Source organism: Drosophila sulfurigaster, chromosome 2R (genome assembly GCF_023558435.1).
Source record: "Drosophila sulfurigaster albostrigata strain 15112-1811.04 chromosome 2R, ASM2355843v2, whole genome shotgun sequence".
Lineage (NCBI taxonomy): Eukaryota > Metazoa > Arthropoda > Insecta > Diptera > Drosophilidae > Drosophila > Drosophila sulfurigaster.
Window position 1 is genome coordinate 25,931,531 of NC_084882.1, and position 27,685 is coordinate 25,959,215.

A 27,685-nucleotide genomic window follows, 5' to 3' on the forward strand; every position below is an offset into this window, starting at 1 on the left:
TTGATGAAACTATGAAATTAATCAATACCATTTTATCTGATGACTTTATTGTTGAAATAATATATTGTTTGTCAAATTTATTTATTTAAAAAATTCAGATATAATTCAAATTAACAGCAGCGTATTTCTTAAACAAAATATACTATGCAATTAATTGCAAGTAATATTTGAATATTATTTTATATCACTCACAAAAACTGTTATGAAAATGTAAAACACTTTCTGAAAATGGTAAATTAATATTTTGAAGTAATATTTGTATATTATTTTGTGATATTCACTGTAGTGAGTAAGGATCATGTATTAGAAAATATTCTCTTGCTCAAAATAATATTCTGGTGTTCAAAATATGAAACTAATAATAGGAAATATTTCAATATTAATTATGTGTTTGTAATTAAAAATATATTATGGTGATACAAATTGCAATTATAGCAATTGTGGTAAATTTATGTATAATACAGAATTCAATTTGTAAAAATATTTGTTTCCCATTATATTATTCTTTTATTTAAAAACATTTTATGTGACATATTGTTTTATACATTTTAAAAATAATCTGTAGCTAAAAGTCTGCAAATGCAATTTTTAAATATATTTCATAGATTGAAATACCTATACAAAAAATAACCAGAGCACCTGAAAATGGTATGCTATTATTTATTTTATTCAATTTCCACACACAACAATGCAATAACTTCACATGTAAGACTTTAAGCTCCTCCCACTTTTGGTTTTGCCTTTCTCTCTCTGTCTCTCTCTCTCTTTCTATTGTCTGTGCTTCCGTCTCTATTATATTGTGTGTGTCTCCGTCTCATGGCTGCCGTCGTTTGCTTCAGTTCAGTTTTAATAAAATATTTCATAATTCCTGCGCAGTTTTGCTATTGACACTTTCTGATGGCATCCTTCGTGTATCCTGCGCGTTGCGTTCTCCTGCTGTGCCGGCAAACGCGTAGGTGAAAGTTCATCCCCCTTCCCCTCCCTGGGAACAGCAACAACCTTTAAACAACACCCGCGGATCCCCCATCTTCAATTCCGTAGGCAAACCCATCAACAATGCCAGCAGCAGACGACGATGTGGAAGTAGAGAACGAAGGAGTGAAGGAAAAGGAACGGAAAGACAAGGCGGAGGGAGGTTGTGGGGGTTGGGACTGGGTTGCAGCCTCGGTGGTTGAATTGATTTCAACGTTGATGGCGTTGACACAAAAAGCTTTTACGGCGCCCTCTGCGGTCGCGTACCGTTGACCACCTACGGCGCATCCGCATCCTGTGGCAGCCTCCTGCTCCTCTGTTGCTGTTGTTGTTGTTGGTCCTGCCGGGGAAGCTGCTGGCTGGAATGATTTACATACAAAGTGAACATGGCCAGAGCCTGAAGCGACGCTGTGTGCATGGCCTTTCAGTTTTTGGGTTGTGTGTGTTTGTGCATTTTGCTGGTGCTTCTTCTGCTTCTGCTCGTCCTGCCATGAAGGAAGTCCTGCGGCGGCCAGCTCCAAAAAGGGCGGAAATTAAAGTTGTGACACGTTTAACCAAAGCGCTACTTCGAGTGTGAGCCTCACACACATATATTTTGTTTGTATTTTTTTTTTTTTTTTGGTAATTCCTTCAATTTTTCCCACACTTGGCATGCAAAGTGTTAAAGTTTTCCCATTTTTGTTGCTCCACTCAACGAAATTGCAACCACCATTCATTGTTGTTGTTGTTGTTGTTGTTGTTGCTACCTTTCGCTCGAGCGCACACAAAGGATGCGACCGGCGGCTGCTCGTCCTGCTTCTCTGCACATTTGTTGCTGCCTTCCAGCTGCGTTCGCATTCCCTTTTTAACCAGCCGCCAGTTGCCAGTTGCCAGTTGCCCAATTGCCAGTTGCCAGTTGCTCGTTTGCCAGTTGCCGCCGCCGCCAACAACACCAACTGATTCGTTTGGCACTGCCCCTATGCTTGCACCACTCACTGTAGCCCCTCCTCACTTTTGTCCAAGCCCTTTGTCCAGTTGATTTGGCCTCGAAACCATTTACGCCTCTCTCAGCTCCGTCTACATCTCAGTCTCTATCTCTGACTCCGTCTACGGCTTTGCCTTTTGGACATCGCAGCATGCCGTGTCCTTCGGCAACAGTCATGTCAAAAAATATCCGCCCGTGTCTGCATCCAATTCAGGCGATAGGTTTATTATTAATACTTTTTTTGATGCTCCCCCAAAACTCAAACCCCTTGGCGTTTAATATCAGTTGAGATATTCTTTCAAAAGGAAATTGTGTTTAAGAGTGGGAAATAAAGAAAAATTAGTAATATCTTTATCTTAACATGGATGGAACAATATAGAAAACTACTTTATTTTATATATAACATATTTTTATAGGATTTTTGGTATATTTTATTACCATTTTGCACTTTGTGATTCACTATTTTCTTTAGTATATTGGTATATTTTTAAAATTGTATTTAAATATTTAATGAAATTACAAATTTAGGTATTTAAATAAATAAATAAAAAATAAAATAAAATATACCAAAATACAAAGATAAGAGGAAATAACATTGTATTGTTAAGTTTCTGCTATTAATATTATATTAAAATGTTTACTTAATTTATATCAAAACCTAAACTTCCTCATACCTCATTTCTGGTGACAACAAAGCTTACATTGTCATCGACTTATTTCAACACAGCCTTCCACTTATTTTTAAACACTTTTTAATGATGCCCCAATCTTGTGTAATGCCCCACTTCAAATTGTTATTGCTTTTCAATTAGCCGTAACACAATTAAAACTTCATTTAATGCGTGTTTTCCCATCCTTGCATATGTTGCTTATAGAGTTGACCTAACCCAAGCTCGTAAAATCAAGCCAGAAACCCCAGAGCACATAAAATACATATAAAAAGGCGTTAAATAATTATTTACTTAGCCAGTTGGTAGCATAAAATCATTTGGCACACTTCTTGTTTATGTTTTTTTTATAGTATTCCGTTTAGCACATGTGGAAAGTGTTTCAGAAGTTGGGAAGTTAGGATTCGAGAGTATTTGGTCGCGTACATCTCATAAATATGTGCCATAAAAGCAACACTCATATGAAGAACTGAAAGAGATAGAGAAAGAGATTGAAAGGAACAAAGCTTGGCAAAGCGAGAGAGCGGAGAGAAAGAGAGATAAATGTCGACAAAACGATTTGTATCTAATTTTATGAGGTCATAAAAAGCAATCATTTCGCCATTTGCCACAGACCAGACCCCAAACCTAAACTCAAACCCAGACCGCAGCTGGCTGCCATGCCCATAAAATGTGGCCCAGCCCAGTTCAGAGTCACAGTCGCAGTCACAGTCACAGTCAGAGTCTAAGTCAGAAGCAGAAGCAGAGCAGAGATCTCTGGCTGTTGAAAAGGTTCTAATGCGGCGGCAGTTAAATGGATTTTATGAGCCCTGAGCTTGGTTAAGTGAATTACATGAATTGGCTGCTTATTGGCTTTTAATTGCCGTCTGAAGACGTCTGAGAGGGGCTTGAGAGGGTGGGGCTTTTGGTGGGGCAGCCATTGGATTGCCATGGCCGAGTGTTGAGTCGAGTCGAGTTGAGTCCGGGGGTCAGATGGCGGAAGTGTGGCCAGCTTTTCATTTCCGCAGGTCAGTGGCGAATGATCAAAAATGTGCTGCAGATAAGCGTGTCACATAATTAATTGGCTACAATGAAAATTTCAACTAATTAGCACACACACAAAAAAAAAAAAAACAAAAGGAAAACCAAAAACAAACATTCCGAAAGCGGGGGAGGAAGCACAAAACTTGACGGTTCAACTGCGTTTAAATTCGAGATGGCAGCGTGATTACTTCTTGACAATAGTCTTAAAAGCACGCACGACTCACGACAAGTATTTTAAACATTGAAAAAGTCATTTTAAAATGTGCCATATTCCATGTATTTATATTTTTAGAGTTTTAAACAATTCTACGAATATTGTTTTGTATTTGTTGCGCTTAATACTTTGCTTAAAATGAGTTTAAGCGTGCTCCACTCACGACTCACACTCATCTCTAGTGTCGTCTCAATTTGGGGGGTCACTGGGAACGTGCATGAAATAAAAATGCGCAGTAAAATTAAATTTAATGAGTTCATAAAGTAATAAACACAGAGCCACAGTCAAAGCCAAAACATTTCAAGGTTCTGTGCACATAAGTTGCCCAGCTAAGGGCAGACATGGGTTAAGAGCAGCAACAGCAACAGCGGCAACAACTACAACAACAATACTTTCATCTGAAATCAATTTTGATAATTATTAAAAATTAGATACATATGTTTCGGCGCCATCGCTGCAGCTGCGTATGTTATATAGAGAGGAAGGAAGAGAGCGGAGGGAATACATGCCACAAAGGCAGGGGAGGAATGTGTGGCAAGAGCTTCATGAATGAAAAGTCATGTTGCAGGCAAAACAGATGCCGATCACACAGTGCACCTTTATCAGAGGCTGAGCGCCCCAAGCCAACAGCGGCATCCGGGGTTTCGTTGGGATTCGTATTCCGATACGAATTCGGGTCCAGCTCCTCAATTTGGGCCCATAAATCAATCGATGCGTCGCCCAAGTTCCAAACTTAACCCAAAAAAAAAAGAAATACAGTGTGAGAATGCGTGTGTGTGCTTTCGTTGTTTTAGTTTCTCAAAAAAAAAACAACACACAAAAAATGTTGCAAAACATTTAGAAATGTCTTTTAGATATTTTTTCTGTTAAACAGCAGCATCACTTTTCAGTTTTCATTTATTTTTGAGTTTTCCCCGAGTGTGACACTTGCGAGTGCTAAAACTGTCAAGTCGCCTGTCTTGTCATAATTAAAAAAGGAAAATTTTTAAACAAATTTCGTATCCATAAATAATCGTCTTTGTTTAGTTAGAAGATAGCGAATGAAATCCATTTGGCAGAAGGCGTTGACGGCTGATTTGGCAGACACACGAAAGTACATAAATCCTCAAAGCTTGTCTTCTTCTATTTTTCCACCGAAAAAAAAAGCAAACATTAAAAACTCAGTGTGACAAATAATAGCTTTGTTTAATTTATGCAGCCTTTTTAAATACCACCAACATTTTATTTTGTATGCATATTATTTTTTGAAAATCTTCAAATTGTTTGCTCAATCCGAATTGACAGGGAAATGTGTTAACAAAGCAGATATAAGAAATAAAGAACTTGCTTAAAATAACTAGACTATTTTATTTGGTAATTGAAAGCACTTATTGAATATTAAGTGGAACCTAAAAATATTGTAATGCGGATATAAATAATATAATCCAATTAAAACGCATTTAAAAATTATATTTGTTTAACTTTGGAGATTGATTGAAGCAATCTTAAACTGCGAGTGTTCATGACAATACGTATTAAGTTTTTCGCTTGAATTCCATTATTCATACACGCACATAATCACATCAAAAAATAAAGAATGCAATTTGTGAATTGCCTAAGAATTCCGGCACGCATTTCACATTCAAAGTATGCAGGATATGGAAACGAAAATATTCGCGTACTTTTACCCAGAATTACAGAACACACACATTTTGAGTAATGATCTAGTTAGTAATTTCACATTTCTGGATTATGAATGGCTCTTGTAATTAGCAGAAGGAGCACTACAAGATGCTTATCGCATTTGGCCGACAATAAAACTCGATTTGAGACTGAACGTGGAGTAAACACACATATAATGAACACCCCAGTCAGTTGTTTGTTGTTGTTGGTGTTGTTTATTTTAATTACGAATATATTTTTAAATGCTAACATGGCATACAAAATGGAAATGAGAAATGCTTGCACGCACATGTCATGTCAACTAGAAACGCATAAAATTTTTATTTATTTTGTTTTTCTTTTATTTTTTGTGTGTTGTTTTGATGTTTGTTGTATTTTATGCAGAACACGCAAAACCAACAACAAAGAAATCAACACGAGCCGAACCAAAAATTGAACACAAGCTGACCAAAAACAAAAAAATAACAAACACAAGTAATACTTATAAGACAAAAGGTCCAAACGCCAAAATAGAAACGAAACAAACAAATGAAGTACATGGATTTAAGCGCCGTCTGAACGTTTTGAAAGTCGTCTCGTTGCCAAATACAATACCCAGTGTGCAAGTGATTACTAGTTATTATTGTTATTAGTGGGAGAGACAGGAATAATGCCAGTCCAACTGAAATCTGTGTTTAGTCCTCCTCCCTCTCTCCCCTAGGTCTTAAAGCAAATCAAAGTACCGAAAAAAGCCAACGCTCGACTTGAATGAAAGGTGCAATTTTTATGATTTATCGCCGTTATTATTATGAAAGCCGCAAAGAGAGCTCGAAACGAAAGCAAACCGAACCAAAGAATTTCACAGCGTTAAATTATTCAAAAACGAAATAGGAACGTGGGTCGCCATCGCCATCGTCATCGCCAACATCATAAGGTAGCCAACGTCTGTAATTTTCTAAGCCAATGCCATCTCACTCTGTTTTTATGTTTTTGGGGGCTGGAAACTTGGCCCGCGGCGCTGTGTAGAACAGAACAGGGGAAAAAAAAAACATTGCAGCGTTGCTTGGAAGCCAAACCAAGTCAGGTTAGGGAACGAAGGGTCTTCGTCTTCATACGAAACACACCAAAAACAAAAGGAAATTAAAATCCAAGTGGAAGTGGCTGAAGATGGCGCGCCAAAAACATTAACATGTGCAGCAGTTCACACGATATATTCACCCACACACACGCACACTCACACTCACACAAACTCACATACTGTAGCACACTGACAGGTGCCAAGACATTGAACATTGACTGGCAAGAACTTTGGTACTTATTCATAAGGATAAGAATCTGCCCACTTTCATTCATTTAATCAATAAGCGTTTAAGCGTGAAACGAGTTGAGTAACTGTAATTTGCTGTGCCTATCACAAATCTATCGATAATTTAGCCACAATTTGCGCCAGTTGTTATCGCCACAGCCGTCTTGCCACCTCCTCCCCCTCTCTCACGTCTTAACTCGTTGCATATATTGTGTGTATAAGTAATGTTGTCGGCTCGATAAGCCAATTTAGTTGCATGGCCAACGATCAAAACTGACCAGTTCAAGACAAGCTCTCCCCTCTCTCTCTCTCTCTCTATCTTGGTGCTTCCCCCACTGTGCGCACTGTGCGCCGACAGCGACAGGCAACGGCAACTTCAAATTGCAACGCCGGTGGTGCTGCCAAACGAAAAAAACAACTCCAAACGGCATTGATTCACTATGGGACAATAATAGATATTACAATAAAGACAATATATATATATATATAAATTATAATTTAATCGTAAAATTAATAAAAGAAAAAAGAGAAGACATTGTTTAAGAAAATTCAAAAATGGCAAGCTAGTTTCGAAAATATAATAAACGAGATATTTCCGAAAAAAATCATATTTTATTATAGAAATATTATTAATTCTTGAAATCTGAAAATGAAAATATATATTAATTATAAATAAATATTAATTTTCAAAACGAAAACTAAAGTGAACACTGGAGCATGCCTGATAGATAATGAATACATTTTGTACTTATTATATCATTATTTAAAATATGCTAATTTTTTTGTATTAATCAATAGTTTGTTTTGGATTTCATTGGATACATTTTCTTCCTCTCACACTCTACTAAATAACCTAATGAACTTAACTTGATTAAAATTTAATTTTATACTAAAGACAACGATTTTTAAAAGGTAGTTTCATTCGTTACAAGAAATTTTCAAAAATTTAAATGAATAATATTATAGTTCGTTGTAGAAATCATTTACACATATAGTATTTTGATACTTATATAGTATTTTTTACTCATATAGTATTTTGTTACTCATTTAGTTTTATTAAGCATATAGTATTCTGTATTTTGTTTACCAACTTAACTTTGTTGCTCCACTGTGTGTCCTCGCTATTAGATGGATGCATGACGCATGACGGAGACTGGCTAAAGCCGGGCCAGACACCAACACACAACTGACACACACACACACACATGTATATACACATAGATACACACACACACACACATGAGAAGATAGAAACACGCAAAGCACATGCAGAGCATTTGACTGACAAGCACTGCGAATGAGTTAGAGAGCTGTGCAAAGTGCGTGTGCCTGAGTGTGCGAATGTGTGTGTGTGAGTGTGGATATGGTAATGTGAGTATCTAACTTTGGCCACTTCAGACAGGTTGAGACACACGCGTAAAAACTACACAAATTGACGGGGCAATCGCTTAGCGGGGGCGCAGAAACTGCGAGAGTGAAAGAGAACGAATCACAGTCAAAGCTGAAGTTGGAGTTGGAGTTCGAGTTGGTGCTGTAGGCCGCTAATCGCTTCAGCTGCAGCCCAGGGCACACGGACAGACAGACAGACGGACAGACAGAAGGAGAGACAGTGAGGCAGTCGAACGACTGAGCAAAACTGACCAACTGCACAGATCATAGACGGCAGATAGCAGGACAAGCTATGGCGATGGAGATGAAGCTAGTGGAGGGAGAAGAGAAGAGAAGAGGGGGAGCAAATGTTCATGTCCATCCGGCTGCTTTGGTCGTCTGGCTGGTTGGCCACGTTCTGCCAATTCCAGGCAATTCTGCAGTCAAAGCGTTCGTATTTTGATTGATTTTAAATGATTATGGTTGACATTGATTTATGTGCGCCTCATGCATATATTGGGCCACAAGATGGCGATGGCGATGGCTACAGCGACGCGACGGCGACGGCGACGAAGATGGAGCCAAAGCTGTTGTTGTTTGGTGTTGGGCCAGCAGCAGGCGACTGACTCTCTACTCTCTCGCATGTGAAAGGTGCCCAACGCCAGTTCAACTGATTCGCACGCACCCGAAAGACCTCGGATGAAATCTCCGGGACAGAGGACAATAACAACATTGATGCCGATTTGGCTTAGAGAAGCCTTAGAAAGGCTGAAATGCAGAGAGACCTATTCAAAGCACGTTCCTGACCTAATATAAGTAAAAACGCCCACAAAATTACCACAAGCTGCGAACTTTTTTTCTCCTTTGCTTGATTATGGGTTTCATATGGTCCACACACACACATATACATATATATTTGTTGGTCATCTTTGGAGCAGACGGTCAGCCAGCTTTCTTTGCCTCTCTTATATTTTTGTTGAATTTTTGCCAATCGTTTTTTTGGGCCTCTATTTTGGCATTTTGGCAGCTTTGCGCCCTCATTCCGGTTTTGCCTTTTCGATTTGATTTTAATGAATCGATTTGAACTGTGTGTGCTCATAAGTTCCGGGAAGCGACTAAATTGGATTACCATGTTGCCTCTCTGTCCTCTGTGATTGGTTTAGCTGTGGAATGGAATCTGAACATGCAATAAACATGCAGGAAACCCTTCAAATAGTTCTTCGACAACGACTGCAGAAATAGCCAATTATTTACATAGTTATGTTATGCATTTAAATCATAAGTGAAACTGTCAGTTAAAGGTACTTTTTTGTGTTGTGTTGTTGTTCGTAACCGCTCCTTATTATTCCCATGAGTCACTCAAGCTGTCCATAGCCATAGACGGAGCTAAATATGAAAGCCAAAAGCAGCAAAACCTTGATTGAGAATTGCGTCACTTCATGTCACAGTCGTGTCACAATCAAATCAAATTGAAAATCGCGAAAAACTGTAACAACTTCATTCGCAATGAGCGATATAAATTTGACTTGAAGGTGCGTAGCTTACAAAGAAAAATGTCATAATATATATAGTATTCCATATATGTTATATAGAGTGTGTACTGAGTACTGAACCGGTCTCCTGGTCAGCTAACAAAGCATCGAATACGGACGAGCAAAAAAGCCGACAACAACGCAACAGGTTACCGAGAGCCAACGAGCCAAACAATCCCATCTCAGAGACCCCTCAGACGAATGAGATGAGGGGGTGATGGTGGTGGTGGCCACTACTTCTGTTGCTGGTACAACATATATCATAAATACGCATAACTCGTGCGCAAAAACGTCAGACGAATAAGGCAAAAAAATGCCACGCAACAATGCGCGGGGCCCAAAAGCTGCATTAAATTCATTAGCTGAGACTGAGACACAGAGACTCAGACTGAGTCTGAGACTCAGACATAAACTGAGATGTGGAGTTGAAGCTGAAGTGGAAGTTGAAGTTGCAGTCTAAAAGGTGTCCCAGTGTCCACAGCGAGTACTCGACTCGCACTCACAACGCCACTGAGCGACGACGACTGATGTGAGGCACACGAACATGCATCAACTTCACTCGTTCAGCTCACTTGGGCTGGCAAAAGAGAACTGAGGGCAGAGGCAAACTGACAACAATGGGTAACCTGGGAGCAATTGCTGCGGTGGCCTGGCATTTGGATCAGCGATTGAGTTATAACCCAGTCGGAGACCCAACTGTCCGATCGTGCCACATGGACATGCGACATTGTTGTAAGTGCACACAGATCAGATCAGCGCTGCCACAACGTTGCACCAATTCCGCAGCCACATCCAATTGCAAGTCTTGACTTCAATTTCAATTGCGCGACCGCGGCACCTGATGAAGATGTCGAGATCAATGATCGCGGCGAGTTCATAAATTTGTTTTATGAAGTGCGAGCGACATTTGTAACGAATGCTCAACGATGCTCGATTACAGACACGTATTCGCTTGGTATTCGTAATTGTATTCATTGTGTTCGGTTCTGTTTTGCTGATGCTGATGTATGTTATCAACGAATCCTTTTGATTTCGGTTGAAGACTTGTAGATGTCACTGTTAGAAGTTAATTATTGAATCTAAATTTCAAAGAAACAATTCTGCATTTTTTTTATCATTTCTTTTCAAAGTTTAAGTAATGAATGATTATTTTTTCAACTTTTTAATAGCAATGTATATATCTCTTATTAATGGAATTCTTAATATTGTTAACTGCCTTAAATTCTTTTCCAATTCTTAAATCAACTTTTCAATTGAATTCCCTAATCCAAAATTCTTCGCCGCACAAACAAAACATGCATCATACGTGTGTGGAAACTTTGTCAGCAACAGATTTCCAATTGCTGCCAGCAATTCATTAGAAAATGCACAGCAACAACAGCAACAACAACAACAAAATAAACTGAAAAAATCAACAAAAATGCTGCCATTAACTTTTTGGCTAAAAATCGAAATCGAAAATGTTTGCAAACATTTTTGTGTGCACTTTGCTTCTTTTTTTTTTTGTTCGGCCAACTCGCATTTTACTTCGATACGGCGAGACGGCGACATTGTGTGTTGTCCCCTCAACAGTTTTCCCAGAATTTCCTCTCAGCTTTTTCTGCTGCTTTCTACGGGAACAAACGGAAACAACCCACGCGATGCTGCTGGCGTTGCTGCCGGCCGGAGTGAAAATAATCGAATTACTTTCAACAGAATAATTTCTAATTGAAAAATATTGTAACTCATGTATGGGAGAGTGGCCAGCCGAAAAGGACGAGCTGCAGACAAATCCTGGAAGCCAAGCAGCCAAAACAATTCCCAGTCTCTGTTTCAGAGTTGCCTCGACTTGACTCGATTTGATTTTGCTGGGCAACGACATTGTTGTCATCTCTCTAGCTTGCAACTTTTATCATGAGCTTTTCATTTATAATATTGTTTTTACTTAAAGAGACTGACTTGAGGGGAAAGGCTGAAACCCTCTCGAAAAAGGAAAGTGCTCGTAATTCAATTTCCTTGGCGCACGTGTTTAGTGTGACGAATTTTTAAGTGCATTTTACTTCATTACATAAATTCTTCTTTCTACTATGTTGTTCTAATCAAATATTTATCTCTTTCTTTCTTTCCAGGTACGTTTCGAGAATTCGATTTAATGTAAGTGATAAATATTTCGAACTTCATCTAGTAGCTGCTCTTGACGCCCATTTTCTGATCTATTCTTAGTCTATTATTTAAAAATATAAAGCAACTTAATACGTATTCAACTCATCGCAATGGTTCTCAAGCGTAACCAATTAAACTTTTGTAAGACAAACGAAACACAACCCAAAAAAATGAAAGAAAAATACCCAACCCAAAAAAAGCAGGCCTACAAATTATTCATGAATAATTTTTCGAAATATTTTTTTTTGGGTATCCGCCTGCAAATTGTGTTTCAACACATTTTCAACGTGGAGAGCAGAAAAAATGTGAAACAAAGGAATTACCTTAAAAATGGAAAACTTTAACAGACGCAGACAGACAGACAAACAGACAGACGCATTCGCATTTTACATTTTCATTTCCATTTCCACTTCGATTTCCACTGCGTGCGCTTTCGACTTGAGTGCGTCGCGAGTCAACAATTAACATTTTCCATTTTCCGGTTGCCAGGTTTTTTGTTGTTGTTGTTCTTGTTGTTGCTCCATTGCTGCTGCTGCTTTTGTTGTTGTTACTGCGTCTTGGCACCTTTGTCTACTGCCTGGCAGGATATTTATGAATATTAATCAGCGTGCATGTCGCGGAAATGAACGCAAAAGTTTTCGCCTCTCTTTCGCCCCCACACAGCATTTGCATTTGCATAACATCCCCGAAAACTACAAGTTCTGGGGCTCTAACGCTGTGGTGTCGTGGCAGCCATTTTGAAGCCCATTTTGAAAGCAATCAATCCGAGAGGCAGCCACTGTCCTTGCACAGGACACGCGCCATGCTGGAAAAAAATAGAAAATCACTCTGAGTGACAGTTCGTCAGTTTGGCTCTAGCTCCGGCATGATTTTAGACACTTTTTCCTGCCCTTGCCGGCGCATAATGACAGCACCCCGTCTCACACACACACACACACACACACGCACGCACACTCATCCGTCATTGTCCAGGGGTGTTTTTTTTGGTGTGTGTTATGTTGCTCGGCACTCGCAGTCGAAAGTGTCCAAAAACGCAGTGCAAAGACAGCTTAAGGCAACGCAGTCCTTGCAAATGTATCTGTAACACTATCTGCTGTATCTCCAAAATGTATCTGTATCTGTAGCTGTATCTGCATCTGTGTTGCTTGCTGTCCAGTTCGTCCAATGCTATTTTTTCTTGCTATTTCACCCTCCAATCGCTCGTAGAACATATTCGACAAACACACACAAGACAAAAAAAAAAACCGGAACACGTTTCTAAAATTGAAATTCTTTTTTCGGCACTCAACAACAAGAGCTCGAGCAACGTGAAAGGCAACGGCAACGTGTAAGTGTAATCATGCCATGTACAGTTTTTGTATCCGTTCGCTGTGTGTTCGCTTAGATTGGAACATGTGCGTTGCCAACACCAGGCACAAGCGCAGGACAACAACATCGCTTGTCCTGCCGTGCAACCGACAACCGACTGGCATCCCCTACACCTCTGACTCCCCTCTCTTCCTCCCTCCTTCTCGAATGTCGATGCCAGTGTCGAGCCTAGAGCTGCGTGTCCTTTTCTGGGTTTTACTCGTTCCTTGCTCCCTTTGAACAGAATGTCGAAATTGATATTCGTTAGAAAGAAAACATTTCAATTTTCACTTTGCTGTTTCAAGTGGCTTGAAGGCGTGTTCTCTCTCATCCCATCGTGAACAAAATGAAACCATTTTTTTTGTTCCAGTTGTTGTCTGGCATTTTCATTTCCATTGAAATTGTTATTGATATGCTGTGAACAATTAGATCATTAAATGCCAACAGGTGTGATTTATAGTGCACGATAATGACACTTAATTGCAAGCAATTAATTGCATTTATTTTTCAGTTCACAACTCAGCAAATGAGTGCATAACATATTTTTGAAAGGGAATTCATTTACGAATAAATATAGGTAAATATTAAGTATTAATTATTGAGATTAAAAAAGGAGAGAGTTTGACAAAAGCTATGAATGTTTAATTTGCTAAGGAATTTAAAGGGTGAATGGATTTATTTCCTTATAAAAATTATCACTAGACAACACTAAATAATAAGCATGTTTTTCATGAAAATTAGTTTAGTAGAAAAGATTTCAATTAAACTATCCATCCAACAAATTTCATTTCGTTTTCAAAATTAAATATGTTTAGTACAATTTTCTCTCAATATTACACCTTCTACAAATTTCAGTTCATTTCACTCTTAAGAATAATTAAATGTAGTAAAATATATTATAAACTTTTGAAATGCATTAAGTTTCGTAGCACTTCACTTTCAACAATAAACAAATTTCCCTTTTTTATTTTAACCATTATATATCCAATTCTATTTTCCATTTACTCTTATGTATTTTAAATATTATTTGTATTCCCTACTTGAAAATTGATTTGTGTGGTAATTGGCATCTCAAATGTTTGTTGTTTACTTTTATGCATTCCAAATATTAGTTTTCTTTGTTATATTCATTACTTGAAAATCACTTTTTGGCATCCCAAATGTTTTTCATGCAACACAATTCAGTTGGAATCTTGTTGAAAGCCATCATTCATCTCCTGTGCCCTCGAGTGCAGTTCAATGATGTTTTTTGTGCCTCACAACAATTCTATTAGCGTTAATTAATATTCAGTCACTCGGTGGCAGCAGCAGCAACAACAACAATGAGTGGAACCACAAAACAGCAACCACGTTGCGACCAGGACGTTGCTGCCACATACTCCTCGAACATAGCCATAGTCATAGCCAGTGGCAACTCTTTGGGAGAATGGCAACACCCACACACACACACTCTCTTCGGGGGTAAGCCGTGATGTGTGTCTGCTACAGTACTCGAGTGTATGCCCCACAGCAGTCTGTGGCAGCCGCATGATGCCTGCCGCCTGCTGCTTTTGCCTCAGTCCCTCGATGTTGTTGTTGTCGTTGTCGTTGCCTGGTGATGATTACAATGATGGCCGTTGGTTTCCTTTTTGCCTTTTGCTTATTTTCGGCTCTTGTTGTGAGCTTTTGTTTTGTGGATCTGGATCTGCCACAGACTCTCTCGCTCTGGATGTGGCAGTGGCATCGGCGTCAGCTTCAGCTTCAGCTTCAGTCTCAGCGTCAACGTCGACAACGGCCTCGGCCTTTTCGCTTTTTGGTTGATAATTTTTTGTTGTTGCTGTTCTTTTTTTTTGGTATTTTTTTGAGTGTGCTATGTGTTGTTTGTTAGGTTTCGCTTGGCTTTTGTTTCGTCATGTGTGCATTTCATTTCATTTGATTTCCTATGGCGGTGGCAGCAACAACAGCAGCAACAGCAACAGCGACGCAGTGCGCCCATGTTTGTTCTTTTGACAGGCAGTCAACCCGTCGTCATTTCATTTGTTCAGCAGCGCGCACTCAGCCATGTTCGCCCCGCTACCCAGCCAGCCACCACCACCACCGCAGAGGCAGCGGCAGCACCACCGCACCACCCGTTAGCTGAGAGAGCTGAGAGCTCCAGAGTCACCGTCAGAGGCAGAGCAAAACGCCGTTTCCTTTCCCTTTTCAGTTTCATTTCCCGTGTGCCTGCCTGCTGACTGCCTCTGACTGCCTGCCACAGCCAGCCTGTCAGTCTAACCGAGAGCAAGAAAGAGAGAGCACTACTCTGGGTGTGTGTGTGAGAGAGAGCGAGAGAGGGGAAGCGACGTCCGCTGGCCCGCTGTCCGGCCATTTTGATTTATGTGCGTTTCATTTCGTCGTTCAATACTCATATGCGGAATGTGGAATGTGTGCGGATATGGGAGTTTGGAATATCTTTCAGCCTGCTGCCTGCTGCCTTCTCCCTTCCCGCCTGCCCTCCTGCCACACATCCCTTGCCCGCATCTCAGGCTTTTTGGACGAGAGAGCGAATGCGCCCATTAGCTGTGCATGGGAGGTTCTAATTTCGAGTCTAGTGGCTGCTGTTGTTGCTGCTGCTGTTGCTGCCAGGACATGCGCCACGTTACGATTTCTGATTTTCGTCTTTGTCAGCTTTGTGTGGCCAGAAGACACGGGACACGGGACACGGGTCGACCATGAGGAGTAAAGGGGGAACAAGGGTATCGGAGGACAGTGCAACCGCCCTCGTTTTTTGACTGGCATTTTTGGTGCGTAAGTTGAAATTTCAATTCAACGGATTTGGCCGGCAATTGTTTTTGATACATTCTCCATACATTGGACATTGTCCGTGTGCGATTTGATTTTCCATTCCATGGAGGGGAGCTAATGACGCCCCGCGTCAATGTCACTTAAACTGAAACTGTAACAGAAGCAGCAGCAACACAATCAGCGAGGGAGCAGAAAAGGGAATAGGAACAGGAGTGGGAGTGGCATCAAAAGGGAAGTGAATGCAATCAAGAGAATTGCCTAGCCTAATGGATGTTAAATGTGCTTGAAACAGATGCCCAAATAAATTAAATTAACAGCGATATTTCGCACAAAATGGCAGCACTTTTCACAGATTGCCAATTGCGAAAAGTGCAGCAAATAAATAATTTAGCTCGGCTTGATATAAGGGTAAACATTATTAACAAAACTTTAAATATTTGAAAACTATAAAATTCAATAACAAAAATACTATACACTCATGTATTTTACTATCATCATTTAAAAAAAAATTTCATAATATTAAATATAACCTGTATATCAAAAATCCCAAACATAAGCATTTAAATTTACCTATTTAAATAAATGTTAAACCCGTGTATTTATTTATAAGTAGCAAAAAGAATAGACAATTTTTTCTCTAAGAGGTGTACAACATTTTAAAAATTTTTTTAAAAATGAGCAATCATTTTTTTAAATTTTTTTTTGAGTCTTGCTTAAATCTTAATTTAACTTCGAATTTATTTTTGTTCAAACATTTTTTTAAAATGAATTATAATTTTTTTGAACTTTTTTTTTATCTTATTAAAATCTTTAGAATTCAATTATAAATTTATATTTATCAGTTGCTTGTGTGCAGCTGCTAGTCTTAGGACTTGCTCATAATCGATTAAGCTGACAACTGCAACAACTACAACAAGAACAACAACAACTGTTGCTGTTGCTCTTGTCGCGTTGCGAATGAATTAAATAAAGTTATCAACGTTGTTTTTTTGTGCTGTTGTTGTTTTGCTGCTGCCTTAGTCAAATAAAAAGCAGAATTTAAGATTTATGGCTTCACGCAATTAGCGCTAAAATGTATGCAAAGGGATATTGAAATAAAAAAAAAATGAATACACAAAAAAAACCAACAACTGCAGTTTGCTAAGTAAAATCGCCCCAGGAATAGAACTGAGTTGAGCTGAGACCGAGACAGGACCTTTAGCATAATGAAGCCATTCACGTGGCCCGGCGGCTGACCGAGCCGCAAACATCGGGAATCGAGAGCGACGACGACGACGACGACACTCTCGATGACTTCCACGTTTCCACGCTTTTCACTTTCAATTGTAGCTCAACTTTTTACTATTTCATGAGCTCTTTATCGCTGGCTCTCTCGCTTCCACACTGTCGCCGTGTCTCTCTCTTTCACTCGCTCTTAACAATTGCGCCGCCAAAAGCAATAAATCTTGTTGAACCAAAACCAAAAAAGCAAAAAAACAGAAACAACAAAAATTTCGTGTTTGTTGCGTGCGCTTTTGGAGACGTCGACGTCGCCGTCGCCGTTGTTGGCGTCAGCGTCGGCATATTTGTATTTCATATGCATGGCGGTAATTTTTGTGATTATGTTGTTGTTGTTGTTGCTGCTGTGCCACAACTCAAATTCAAGTTCAGCCTGTTTCCCACAAAAACACAAAAAGAGAATCCGAAAGGGTTTTGCGGCAGCAAATTCAGAGTTGGGTCGCCAACTCCGCCCTGTGCAACCCCCTTTTTACCAAATGGCCAGCACCGAAATTGAATATATTTTAGAATTATTATATATTCATGACCACAATTATCGGCATAATATCAAAAGGCGCTCATACCACTATGTGACTATGTGACATTTTTTGAATTTCTATTATTTATTCACTGTTTCAATTCCGATTCAATCTGAATATGAATCTGAATCTCAATTTCAATTTAAAACTTTTTTTTTATTATCCGTGTGCACGATTATCGCTTATCAATTGCAGTCGCTCTAAGTTGAGGATAGCATATGTATTTATTAGCTTTTAATTTGCCTCAATGTGCACCTAATTTATGCATTTTGATTCATTTTCTTTTTTTTGCTGTCAAATGCTTTAACTGCAATTATTTCGTTATTACTTCATTTGTGTGCTTAACAACATGCAGCCAAAAAGTTTGCAGCGCGCGCTCAACATGCTGGCAACATGTTGCCAACGCACAAGCAACACGCCTGCTGGGTAAATGTTGCGAAGGCTACAATGCTCGTCATGCAATAATGAAGAAGTTACGACTTCTCGTAGAAATAAAGAAATAAATAATAATAGTAGTTTTATTTATTTTTCGATGATAATGAATATAAGAATGTTATTTCAAAATAAATATTAAATTATTGCAATTAATTAAATTAGAAATCAGTTCAATGATTGGAAATATGAATTTTACATTTTTCAAATATTTTCGCAATTATCTAGTTATAATCTAATTTAATCTGACTTTCAATATTTTATATTTAATAGAGAGTCTTTCCGAAATTAAAATTGATACTTATTTATTTTTAATTTTATTTATGTCCAATTTCATTTTTAATTCTATAATGTTTACATTAACAAGCCTTTTTAATGTTAACATTTTCTCATTCAATCATTTACACTATTTTGAAGACTCAATTATATTTTAAATTTGCTTAAATTTTATGTGAAACTATTAAAGTAGTATAATTACTTATTTAATTTATATTAAATCCAATTTTAAAAGTTTAAGTTGTTACAGTATTATTTATATTTCTTTCCAACGAAAGAGTTCCAATTTGTTGCTATTTCGATGGCCCGCAGTGTGCTGCGAGTTCCGTTGCCCAAAAACAATGCCGCCATTTATCATTTTCTGTGTTGCCGGCTCGCTCATTCGCCAGTCAACAGCCAGCCAGAGGCCAGAGTCGCGCTCTCAGTCTGTCGAGTTTGTCGAGGGAACGACAACAACACAGAGCAGGCAACACGTTTCGCGTGCAACATGTTGCCGTGTATCCATCCATAAGTTGTGTGTTGTTTCGAATGAATGCGAAAGATACATGTTTACGAGCGTTTTACGGTTAGTTGTGAATGAATGAACGTGCCAAATAGACGTGTTGCCGCCGCTACTCGCAACTCGGTTGCTCGTTCTCGCGAACTTCATTCCAAAAAACTGACGTAAAAATTTTTTATCGTACCGAACAAAAGAATTCAAATCAAATACCAATAAAGGAAAAATCAATTTATATTTGCGCAATTTTCAAGAACTTTTTCGGGTTGTGTGTACTGTGTGTTTTAATCGTTTTAAATATCGCTAATAAGTCGAATTTGTGCAACGCTGAATTTTTGGCGCTAAATGATGGAGGGCAACGTGTGGAACCGAATGAGTAAAAACTGTGCGCGAAAATGACATGGAAAATACGTAGAAAATCGTATGTGGACTGACAAAAGCAGCCGCAATCAAAAAAAAGAAAAAAGGAGAATAATACAAATAATTCAATTTAATTGATTGTGTTCGTATTCGTAGTTTTGTTGTTGTATTATTTAATTCGAAACAATTGTTGCAATAACAATTGCGCCCAATTGCCTTATCAGCAGCAGCAGCAGCCCGAAAACTGAACTCGCTCTTACACTTCGTTCTGCGGGGGCTGAGATGTCACCGGCAGTGGGACAACGACATCAACAACATCAACTTCAGCAACAGCATCGACTCTTGACAATTTTTGGCGCTGGCTCAGCAAAAGCAAAACACCGAACTCAAAAAAAACGCAAACCTGAGAGTGAGACTGAGCTCTGAACGCAACTGATAAGCAACGTATGCTGATAAGCAGGCCAGACTGAAGCAGGCACAAGGAAAAGAGAAGGAGACACGAGACACAAAAGAGAGAGAGAGAGAGAAAGAGAGTTTCGCCGAATTGATTTTGACCGTGCATAATATACAATATATTTGTTGTTTATGGGTAGAAAACGCAAGTCGACCCGTCAACATCGAAATTATTTGCGTTTGCGTCTTCTCGTCCTTTCGTTTATCGTTCTGATTGCCATCGTTGTGGCGCGAGTTTTGTTCATTTTGCTTTTGTATCGTTTGCAAAATTTCAAGAAATTCAAAAAAGTTCATCTCCCAATTCGACAACCAAAACAACAACAACAACAACAACAACAATTCAATAACAACAAGAACAGCAACGGAAACACAATCCAAAAACTCAACATCAAAACATTCGCAACGTTTCATTTGGTGATTTTTCTATATGTACATATTGATTGTGTGTATGTGTGTGTATAGTATATAAATTGTGCTTAGTTATCGTTTATAAATTCACCAAAAAATTGTGATTGTCGATTTTGTAAATAAACCAACAACAACAACAACATCAAATATAAATTATATATATAAAGTAATCAACAATAAACGTAATTCGGAATCGGTTAATTTAAGTGTAAATCTCTAATAAAACGTCGACGTTTTTAAAAAGAAAATTGTGATATTAAATATATGTAATTAGACATACGCGAGAGTCTTAAGAAATCACGTCGATTTGTATATATGAATATATAGCCCGAGCGTATATATATATTTAACTAAAAAACAAAGAACATAAATATTTACGCACTTCACTAAGCTGAGCAGAGTACACAACAAAATATATATCTATACATATATATATAAATATAAATATATAGAAATATACACACTTATATATTTTGGGCACCGATTTTTACACAACCAAGACAACAACAACAACAAGCGGAAGACACGAATTATATCGAAAAAGACACGAAAACAATCACAGAACTAAGGTAAATATTTTCGTATTGTAAGATGATATTTAAAAATATAAGTAAATATGAAAATAGAAACATTGTTAGTAAATACATCTATAATGTTAAAAATGTGTTTAAACATATTACGAAAATTATTAAAATATATTACGAACATAAATTATTTATATACCTAAAAAAAGTCATATTTTTAGCTCGAGCGAAAACAATACCCCATTTATTTAATTGTGTTAAACTTTTTAACAAATTAGAATAAAATTCCAATAGGTTTGCCATTGTAAATTCATGTTGAGAATCATGAACTTTTTCGATAGTTATTTTCTTAATCCCGTAATTCAAATGAAATGCATTTTCTCATGCATTTTCTCACAACAGAAATACCTATTTTTTCTCGTCATTCTAATCAAGAGAGTTTTTCTAGAATCAATTATTTAATTAAATTTGCATAAACGCGTGTCGATAATACAAAATAATCACAGCAAAAACTCGCTCCCCCATCTAAGCTATCAGATTTGCCTCATAATTGATGAGAAGGAAAGCGAGATTGGAAGCAAAAAGTAAAAAATAAAGTAGAGAAGTGAAGCGAAGTGAAGTGTAGTGAGCCGACTGATGTTATTCATGGCTAGTTGCGATTTAATTAGATCATTAAAACAGTTCATAAATCTTTTCGAAGTTGCCAGACAAACAAAGCGACACAGACACGTTTTACAAAACAAATTAGCTTGTAATCGGTAATCGCAAATCGTAGAATCGCAAAACGCGAAACGCGATTTACGATTTGCGATTTACGAATCTCGCATTGCAAAAATTGTAATGCGGCGAGTTAAACGCTTGTGTGGTTCAATAATCAAACAAGTTGTTCTAAGTAAATGGCAGCATAGTGACACAAAATGATGACCACTGTAAGCGAAAGAGAGATAGAGAGAGAGAGGGAGAGCGTAAATACAGAGAGAGATAGCAAGAGAGAGACAACAATTTACAAGCATATGAAATAATTAGCGCATAGAGATGAAACGATTCAAATGCTGAACAGATAAGAGAATCAACTGGCTGCCAACAGTGCTGCATATAAATGTGAATACTCACACAGTACTCAGTACTCACATTCATGCACTCACACTCACACAGATACAAGCATACGCTTCGTTCACTGTTGCCGAATGCCATAAATCATTTCTCGCTCATATTTTTAAGTTTTTCTGCTGTTGAATCTATTGAGTGCCGTTGCACATGAATATGTTTACCCACAGCCAACTCAATGAGTATGCCAGCGAGTATGAGTGTATTCACATGTGTGTGTGTGTGCATAATAATAATGATGTGCCACGACATGGCGTCAAGTATTTATGCAACAATAACAATTACATTAAACGCCAACTGCATTTGCGAATAAACTTGCAAAATTACACGTATTTATTTGTTTAACATTGCTTACTAATGAAAGCGTTTATCTGAAGATAATAATGGTCTAATATATATACAGTTATTGTATAGTATACATAGATAAGGAAATTAGTAGAAATTTCAGAGATAAAATAAATACTATTTTAATAAAATATATATATATAATTTTACGTTTTTACAAATGAATTAACTGAATAAATTTGTAAATTCGAAAAATAAATAATCTGATGAAATGATCAGTTTTAAGTAAAACACGTATTATTTAATAATCTGTAAGCTGCCACAAATTAAAGTGAAATCATTGCATAACATTTTCATATAATTTTCCATTTTATTTGCACTTTCATTGAGCAAACATTTTCGAGCAGGCTTGGGAGAAGGTTTCATTGTATTTATATAGTAAATATAACTAGCAGCGGCAATCATTTCACCGAGTACAGAAGCTCAACCAAGGCTGGTCAGAGGCAGCAAAAAAAAAAAAGAAAAAAAAAAAAACAGAAAAGCAAAAACGCTGAAAACTGTTTGGCAAAACTAAACCAGGCTCACAACCTCCAGACGTGTGGTCAACAAAGGGGGGAGGGGACAGGACAAAAGGGGGGAGGCAGCCCATGGGCAAATGGACGAGTGGACAGGCGACCCAGTCAAGTCAGGCAGCCTCTTTTGTTGCTGTCCTATAGTTGTTCTTGTTGCTGTTGCTGTTTGCTGTTATTGTTGTCTATCGGTTTCATAAGTTCTATGAATAAATTTCCATAAATGTGTTTATTTTTTTTTTGCTTTTTTGTTGTTGCTGCCGTCGCAGTCGCAGCTGGTTGAGAGGTAAAAACTCGTAACTAAACACTGAACACACACTCGCTCTGAGTTGAGTACTATTAACCGACGGACGGATGCGATGCAACAAAACGCGGCCCATGCAAAATGTGCAATGCAGAAAACAATTTTCAATATCACAAGCATCAAGTGACTAAAATTGTTGTTGTCGTTGTCGTTGTTGTTGCGCGTGTGTTGGAAGCGACAGTTTGACTGACATTTTTCTAGCATATCGTTTACATATTCGTTAGACGCAGTTGCTGTTGCTGTTATAGTTGCTGCTGCTGCCGTTGCTTGTTGCTGGCGTTGTTCAACATGCTGTTATATTGAATAACATACGCAAACTCGGCCCAAGCTGAGCTTCCGAACTGCAGCCTGTCAGACAGTGTTTGTATTTGTGTGTAGGTGTCCTGGCTCCCATGTGACTCCTGTCACTGCCAGTTTCTGTTGCACTGCACTGCTGTGTGTCTTATTAAAAATTAATTTGCCAGCCACTCAGTGCTCAGTGCTCTTTGGGCTCAGCTGTAAATGCAGTCAAAGCACACACACACACAGACAATCCGATGTGCATCACACTAATTGCTTTATAATGAAGCTGTCATTGTCACCTGTCGCCGATAATCTCTAACAAAATATGCCGACACACACACAGTATGTGAATTGTTTTTAGAGATTCTGGAATGATGCTCAATTCACTCACTCACTCATCGAAGTGCAAGCACAATTCCAATGTTATCGATCACTTATGCAAAATTGAAGGCAAAATCGACATCGACATTTGCATAAGGCGACGATCGATTGCAGAGTCCGATAATAACAGACAGACAGACAGACAGACAGACAAGACAAGCAAAAACTCGTGCAACATTCATGAATCTATTAATACGGAATGATTCGGTTTCAGTCTCTGCGATTGCGATGCCGATTTCGATTACGATTAATCTGCCATTAATTTCAATTTCTTTTGCGGCGAGCAAGCAATAGAAATGTCACAGCGCTTAATCAAAGCAGCTTGGGAAGATTTTTTGCAGCTGAGTTGTGATTTTTTTTTTTCTTACCCACTTTTTTTTTTTTTTGGGAGTCAACTAGTTCCCATTGGCAATGAATTGGTCTCAATGCGAACTGTGTCACCTGGGTCTTTAGGCGACTCGTCGCAGACTCATTAATTAGCGACTGATTAACCCAATGATGGCACAATAGATTTGTCAAATTTAACATTGGTATAAATAATCTGGATCTCGAACAACTCGAATAGATGTCTCTGTCCCTGCATACCTTGTAAATTTATGCAAAAGTCAAGCATGAAACTAATTATCTGCAGAAAACAAACATTCAACTAGACTTTTATAGTTGATGCGTCCTATTTTCAGTTTTATTTTGCATGTATCAAATTAATCTAAAGCGCTTCAAGTGTCAACATCAACAATAGAAATATATAACTGAGAAGTTTATAGATTAATTTGAAGTGCAGTTTGAAGAGTAGAAATATAATGGAAAAAATATAAAATTAAATGATAAATGCTGCTAACATTTTTAAGTCTGGCTTAGACCTTTTCTTTAAGCCTTCACTTCAGCTGGCCTGTTGTCTGTTTTCGAGTCAGTTTTTGGGTCAATTCTGTGCCGACAACTGTCGCATTTTTGTGCTGTTGCCGCTGGTGTTGCCATTAACATTAATGTGGTCGCTATTGTTGGAAAGAAAATACACATGGTCAATGGGCTTGGACACAACTATTGGGGACATTAAGGTAGTAATAGGGAAGAAGGGGCTAAGGGACTCTGAAGAACAATGCCAAAAGGGCCAACAATAGCCAGGAAAGAAGCAACGTTAATGATGACACGCGCTGCTGCTGCTGCTAGACCAGTCTGAAGATGGCTAAAAGATGCACAACGGCAACAAATTAACATACAAGTAAGAGTACAAGGAGAGCGTTGAGCCGCCAACGCAGAGTCAACTTAATGTTGTTGCTGTTGTGGCTGCTGTTGTTGTCGGTACAAATAAGGCGAGCACACAATGCAATGCGAGTCGCTGTTGCAGCTCAGCTTGTGGCAGCGACTTACCGGGGGGGGATTAACTCAATTGCACTCGAATGTCAACCATTCAGTTTTGCCGACGGCAACAAGTTGCCAACTAGCAGCAAATAACTTAATTAGCCAAGAGTGCTATTGTTGCTGTTCCACTTGAAAGTTGTTGCTGTTGCTGTTGCAGTTGCAGTCAATGTTGTAGTTGCTGTGTTATTAATGGGCCATTAGCCACTCGGCAGCAGACAGCTCTACTGGAGTCGAGGTAGTGGCAAGGATAAGGCGTAGGAACTGTCCCAAGTCAATGCAATTAGCAGCAAGTTACTGAACTGATTCGATTTCAATTACTATTGCGGCAGTAATTTAAAACATAAATCACTTCTTTAGAAATACTTTAAATGCATTTAAAATTAACTTTTTTCAATCATTTTTAAATTATTTTATTCTTCATCTTGATTTCATTTGAAGCTTTATCTTGTTTATAACTTAAATGTTTTTAACTTATCTTATCCTCTCAAGATTTTATAGATCCAGATCTTTCTTTAAGATTTATTTTTATATCTCGTTGTCAATTGCTACGCTTTGTTCACCCACTTTTATATCAATTTCAACCCAATTTTCAGCGCCATCTTTTTTATGTAGCCACAGCCACATTTCCCCCCTCTTGCCTTTGTCAACCCTTTGGGGCAGCCCCAGTTTCAAGGCTTTTGTTTTAATTCAGAATCAGCTTTTTAGTGTCGCATAATTGTCGTTTTCCTTTGAACTGCAGCGCCTGCAATTTGCTTATCGCCAGCGATCGCAATTGCCAATGGGGAGAGCTTCACTTGGTACCACATGCCGTATACTTATTGTTCATTGTTGTTGTTGTTGGCTGGCGTTGTCTTCTGCTGTCGCATTGTCACAGTGTCGCTCTGCCGTGTGGCTCGAGTACATTTCAATTAATTAACATTCAGCTGCACATGCGCAACAAAGTCATCGGTAGCTTTGGCTTTGGCTTTGCGCTTCGACTTCGGCTTCAGTCTCTGTTTCTGTCTCTGTCTCTGTCTCCGTCTCAGTCTGTGTCTCGAGCAGCGATTGCTGACTCAAAAGCGGATACCGAAAATTGCTGATTGCGCCAGATAAACTCATTTACAGCGGTTAAATGCCACCGGCGGCGCACATTGCCAACACTTTCGGGCGGTCGAGCGTCGACTTGAACGTGGACGTGGACGTAAACTTGGATGAGGCGGCGTCTATTGCGCATTGCAAATGAAGCGAGCGGAGCTTACTCGTTACACATGCACTTTCAACTAGAGATGGTCGCATGTCGTGACACGACAGCAACTTGATTTTCACCATAAAAGTCAAATAATGTACATATTTACGCTTACCTAACCTTTAAAATTCTCGGCTTATCTTTGCTATCTCTAGTTGAGTTTACTCATTACATATGCACTTTCAATTAGAGATGGTCGCATGTCGTGACACGACAGTGACGTAACTTTTACCATAAATGTCAGTTGCATATTCTTATAAAATAATATATCTATAATTGGTTTGCAATTTTAAGTTAATCTTACCTTTAAATTTCTCTGCTTATCTTTACTATTTCGAGTTCAGCTTACTCCTTACTTTCAACTAAAGATGGTCGCATGTCGTGACACGAAAATAAAGTAACCTTTGCAATAAATATCCTTAACGTATTCTTCAAAAATAATGTATTTATAAAAGCAGCAATAACGTCTGAAATTTGTTTAATAATGTATTTATAAAAGCTGCAATTACGTTTCCAATTTTCTGACTTATTTTTGTTATCAATATGCGCCCATCTCTAACTCCTCGCTGTGGCCAAGTGAAGCTTGTGATTGACAACAGTGATTCGCTGTCGATGGCTATCGCTGCACACGTTTCCAGTCCGTTCTCTGGCTGGCTGGCTCCTTTGTGGCCTCAATAATGTTTTGGTGGACTTGATGTTCGTGTCGGACTCTGTAAATTGTCATGTTGTTTGCAGGCAAGATGCCTATCGCCACGTCACGTTACAAATTTTATGGCAAGCGACATTAGAAAAATTATTGTAATTAGCTCGACAAAAGTACAAGCCAACTAGCCATGTAAGCCACATCCATATGAGGGAGTTACAAATTGAGGCGTGGCAGATGCAGAGAGAGTTACAAGTTGGTCGCAGTTGGTCGTGGCTGGCGCTTAATCCTCAACGCAAACAGCCAACGGCGCCAATATTCCACACACACACACAGCGACAGACACAATCGCAATCGCATACGAGGACATATGCCAACGGCAGATTATGAAAGGCAACCCCGTGTGCAAAGTGTAAAGTGTAAAATGTCTTAATGATAAACAAACAGAAAGTTTTGCGGCACCCCGTGACTGGTTAGGATTCAAAAAAGCAGAGAAGGAGGAAAATTCATATTGATGGAGGTTTCGCGCTGGCTAAAGTTGTGAATCTCTGGCCAAATATCTATGTGTGGCAGCTGAGCGCAAAACACAGAGAAGCGTACGTTTTGAATGCCATGCGTCGCTTCGATTTTGCACACGTGGCGTATACGTAATATTTACTAGAATACGCACTGTGGGTATAAAAATGATAAACAAAACTGTGTTCATTAAAAATTGAATTTAAATTACAATTTACTAAGAAAATATACAATATTAAGCATACGCCTAGTAGACCAATAGAAAGTCAAAGTAGTCTTTTATTTCAGTATTGTTTATTTTTGCTTATGCATTTCATTTGCCATAAGTT

At 38.5% G+C, this 27,685-nt stretch overlaps 1 protein-coding gene across 5 annotated transcripts in view; it reads left to right on the forward strand.

The window, feature by feature from the left end:
* LOC133835894 (homeotic protein antennapedia) overlaps positions 1-27,685 on the forward strand; it is a 120,330-nt gene that overhangs the window by 60,242 nt on the left and 32,403 nt on the right. The window contains exon 1 of one of the 5 annotated variants that reach the window (XM_062266053.1): positions 20,228-20,730. The exons of the other annotated variants lie outside the window; for them this stretch is intronic. The gene's annotated coding sequence lies outside the window, so the exon portion shown is untranslated. Of the gene's footprint in view, positions 1-20,227; positions 20,731-27,685 lie in introns of those variants that run through there. 5 annotated transcript variants of the gene reach the window in all.